Here is a 5,464-nt window from a genome sequence, read left to right on the forward strand (position 1 = left end):
AAATTGTCCCGTATATCGGTGCAATCCAAATAAGAATTAGGAGATTAAAAAATAAGTCGAAAAACTTCTTGAGAATAGATGGGTTCGGGAGAGCTTATCACCATGTGTTGTTCATTGTCCCCAAGAAGCATCGAACTTGGAGGATGTGTGTGGATTGAAGGGCGGTGAATGCAATTACAATTTAGTATCGACACCTAATCCTGCGCCTTGATGACTTGCTTGATAAGATTAATGGAGCGAGAATTTTCTTCAAGATTGACCTTCGGAGTGGATACCACCAGATTTGTATGCAACCCAACGACGAGTGGAAAATGGCATTCAAAACCAAGCTAGGTTTGTATGAATGGTTGGTAATGCCATTCGGTCTAACTAATGCTCATATACTTTCATGCGTTTAATAAATCATGTTCTACGTGCTTTCATTGGTAAATTTATTCTAGTCTACTTTGATGATATTCTTGTCTACAGTAAAAGTGAACAAGAACATATGGAGCATGTACGACTGATCTTTCAACGGTTAAGGGAAGAGCAACTCTATGATAATTATAAAAAGTGCATATTCCACACTAATGAAGTTGTTTTCCTTGGGTTTGTAGTTAGCAAGGAGCGTTGAAGGTTGATGAAACAAAAGAAAAGATAATTAAAGAATGGACACCTTCAATGAATGTGGGAGAAATTATGAGATTTTTTGGAATGTGCGGATTTTTTGAAGGTTCGTGCGTGGTTTTAGCTTGATTGTGGCTCCCCTCACTTCCTTGCTCAAGAAGGGGGTCCCGTTTAAATGGGAACAAACATACCAAGAAGTGTTTGAGACATTGAAGGCAAAGCTTACTCAAGCACCAGTACTTGTGCTACCAAATTTTGATAAGACCTTTGAGCTTGAGTGTGACGATTCGGGCAAAGTAATTGGTGCAGTTTTGCTTCAGAAAGGTCAACCCACAGCCTATCATAGTGAGAAATTTGGAGGGGCTACCTTGAATTACTATACATATGACAAAGAGTTGTATGTGGTGGTACAGGCCTTAAAGATACGGCAACATTATTTAATGCCATGAGAGTTTGTGATACACACCGATCATGAAACCTTGAAGCACTTGAGAGGGCAACAACAACTTAACCGGAGGCATGCACGATGGGTATCTTTTATTGAGTCATTTCCATACACCATCAAATATAAAAATGGTCAGGATAATATTGTCGTGGATGCACTCTCACACAGGTATGCTTTAGTTTCACACGCTACCACGCATTTATTAGGATTTAAGCATGTTAAGGAATTATACCACATTGATGAGAATTTTAAATATGTGTATGCTTTCTGTGAATTACATGGTCATGATAAGTATTGCAAACATGAGGGATTTTTTTATTACGATAATCGACTTTGTATCCCAAGATGCTCTGTTCGGGAGTTACTTATACAAGAAGTTCATGATGGTGACATGATGGGCCACTTTGGGGAGAATACTACAATGGAAGCTCTTGGAGAGAAATTTTATTGGCCTGGAATGCTTAAGCAAGTTGCAGATTATATTTTGCGATGCGTTGCATGCCTCAAGGCCAAGTCAACACTTAAGCCACATGGACTTTATGTAACACCCCTAGTTGGTTCATATTGGAAATGCTACCGCCACATTGCATCATGAGGTCGTCACCTCCTACTTCGGGCCCCACAATACAGTGTTAAGGCTAAAATTAACCATAAAAACGCATTATTATATAACAAAATCTGATTTATGAATATTTACAAACACGCTCCTAAACAAGAGGTTTTTCCGTTTAAAAATTTACATATAATACAATAGATGTAAGTTCCCTCACTCAGCCCGTCCTTCTATATCCCGAGACGTCCCCTGTCTCGGATGTGCCATGCATACCTGAAACAAATATTTTTCTTAAAAGCAGTCTAGAATTAAATCCATTTTAAGAACTAAAGTGAAATATATCATTTCATACCTTTTTAAAATAAATTCTAATTCCCGTCAATCATAAAATACGTGTCATGTCATGCCAATAGTGAAATGATGCAACAAAGATATCAAACTTGACAACAATGCACATCCACATATATATATACATCTGCCGAAGTGAGCAGCCGAAATAACCTCGGCTCTATAATCATAGGCTCACTACATCTGTCTAAGTGAGCAACCGAAATACCCTCGGCCCCGTAATAACAAGCTCAGTAGACTATCATCAATAAATAGCCGGAAAATCTTCGGCTCAAGGAAGGACCTGATAAACCCATAATAATATAACGGTCATCCGGTCACTCCCATATACCCACCATACGACTCCCACAATCAATACATGGATAGCCGAACGTTGTCACCATTAACCACTAGACGCCCCATAGTCTGTAATAGCGAAGATAGGACCCCCACTGACTAGCCCTATCTCGTGTAATGTAGTAGAATCCGTGCAACCTGGAATAACCCAAGGGAAACTCGGAAACTCTACTCCTCCTCGCGCGCCCTAACGGGATCACGTTTGGAGTTTGACATATGATCCTAAACTACCGGTAGACCTCACAAGTGGCCAACCCAATGAGTAGAACAACACCGAACACGAATGATTAGACCAAATACGTCTCAACTACAATGGGTCAAATCCCTGAATGACCGTGCGACTAAGTCACCCAGTTGTCCGACTACTATCGTCCACTATCGCCAAAGTGTTACGGTACATCGGGGTCGAATATCCTAACCCCAGATGATGCCCTCGCCTAGCACTACCGCACACGGCGACTAGACAATAGATCCATAAAACATATCCGATAAACCGTTTAATATGTGTGCATCATGTCAAATAAGTGAATTTACCGAAAAGGGCTGGTGAGACAGCTCACCTATCCTCCTTTTTCATAAATTCACCTACGCGATCAAATATGTATATCAAATATCATGAACCGTGAAGTCTCCCACATGCATACGCACACATATATATAAATATATACATGCACTGACAAAATGATTCACATAATATCACATTTACATATTAATCAGAATCGCATACAACATGCATACCTAATTTTTTAAAATTAGATTTAATTCCTTACTGCTTACCTCTTACCAACACTCTTTAGCTTTTTCAATCTCACCCGAATCTCCTCCAACGTACACCTGCCCCATTGTTTACTCAAATAAGTTGAGCTATATGCTTATTCGTAGGAGCTACCTGCTTATTCAAAAGCTAATTTCTATAATTAGCTCGTTGGATTTCAAACTTTTATATTTAGTAGACTACGATATTCTAGCTATAAAACTCTTATACCTCATAATATTTATATCGCCCTATTATTAAATAAAAAATACTTAACGATATGAATAAACAGGCAGGTGCAGTACACTGTCGTTTCCAATTCGGCTCGGATCGATACGAAATTCTCAGAATATAATGCTAAGACTACGAATAGGCTATTAACTAAAGAAATTTGTCGATTAAATAGCCAAATAGCCTGTTATGAATTTGTGTAGAATTTCTAATTTAATATCTTCAATATCTAAATTCATATTAAAATCTATAATTAAATTCTACATATAACAAGGAATACAATACCAAAGTCGGAATCAAAATCGAACGGCCAATCTTTTTCTTCCTCTTTCTTCTTCTCTGTCTTCTTCTCCTGCGCGTTCTTCTTCTCCTTCCTTCGCAAGTAAGGTTCTCCTTCCTTCGCAAGTAAGGTTTGATTTATATATATAATTATATTATTATTATTATTATATTATTATTAACGTTATTATTTTATATATATACTTATATTTTATATATTATTAATATTATCATTATCATCACCTTATTATTATTATTATATATATTATATTTTATATTTATCCTCATCGATATTTATCTGTTTAACAGTCTTTTTAATCATAATCAATAGATTGAATAGGAATAAAATTTATTTCAGAATATTAATTTCTTGATCCCAAAATATAATAAAAATATTTATTTGTTATAATAATATTATATTATACACTTCGAAATCAAGGCATTACACTTTACATGGCTCTTCTACCCCCTAAGGGGCCATGGATTGATATGATATTAATTTTGTATTAGGATTACCTAGAATTGCACATGCTAAAGATTCTATTTTTGTTTTGGTTGACAAGTTTTCAAAGATGGTGCATTTCACTCCTTATGCAAAGAAAAATTATACACATCACATCGCCAAGCTATTTTTCAAGGTGATAGTACGCCTTCATGGAGTGCCAATGTCTATTGTCTTAGATCGTGATGCAAAGTTTGTGAGTTACTTTTGGAAATCATTGTGGCACGAAATTGGTATTCAGCTTCTTTTCTCCACATCCTATCACCCCCAAACTGACGGACAAACGGAGGCGGTAAACCGGGTGTTGGGTAATCTCTTTAGAGTTATTGTTAATTCACATAGTAAAAGTTGGGATGAATGTCTTCCTTACATTGTTTTTGCATACAATAGACACATCCACACAACCACACATATGTCACCGTTTGAAGTATTTTATGGAATAAACCCACTAACGCCTACTGATCTTTTACCATTGCCTAGAAATGAGTTCTTAAATGTTAATGGTAGGGAACGAGTAAGACGCATAAAGGAACTCTATAAGGATGTCAAAGCAAATCTAGAAAAATCTGAGGAGGTATATGCTAAGTACGTTAACCGCAGGTGTAAAGCTGTAATATTGCATCCCGGATATTGGGTTTGGGTTCACATGAAAAAGGAAAGGTTTCCCGCAAGTCAACATACTAAGCTATCACCCTGAGGAGATGGGCCAGTTCTAGTGCTTGAAAGGATTAATGATAATGCATCCTATTGGAACTTCCAGATGAATATGGTATTAATCCTACTTTTAATATTGCAAATTTATCACTCTACGATCGAGCCAATGAGCAAGCACAACGGGTGATGGCTTAACCTTCTTAAGAGGGATGGGATGACATGGATATATTCCTTTTGGGGGTTTCGCATAGTACCCGCATGCAAAACACCTTTTCCTTTGTCAACATTAGAAAATTTATTGACGTTAGTAGTGGGAATACCTCGAGGCTCCACGATAGAATCAATTCTCCCCTTTTGCTTGCGTTGTTTCTCCAATAAAATCGCATATTGAAGCAATTCTGACAAGTCAACATATAGGTGTAGCTCCAGAGTATCTCTAGAATCTCGATTGATTCCACTTCTGAATCAGGCCATGGTTGCTTCTAGGTCCTCCACCATATCAGCCTGCATCATGGCTTTCTCAAGCTCTTTGTAATACTCCTCTACACTTCTATTGCCTTGAGAGATTTGTTGAACTCATTCGTGCAGCACCCTCCTATACCAGGATGGTACGAATCATTTCTTCATACCCTTTTTGAGCCCATCCCATGTGGTGATATGGGCCTTCCCTTCTTGATATGTGCTATATTAGATAATATTTTGTTATATTGTTGGTGGTTTTGGTGTGGATTTTTTATATATGCTCCTAATGGTGTA

This window comes from Andrographis paniculata, unplaced genomic scaffold (genome assembly GCF_009805555.1).
Source record: "Andrographis paniculata isolate CXL003 unplaced genomic scaffold, ASM980555v1 Contig32END, whole genome shotgun sequence".
NCBI classification, from domain to species: Eukaryota; Viridiplantae; Streptophyta; class Magnoliopsida; order Lamiales; family Acanthaceae; genus Andrographis; species Andrographis paniculata.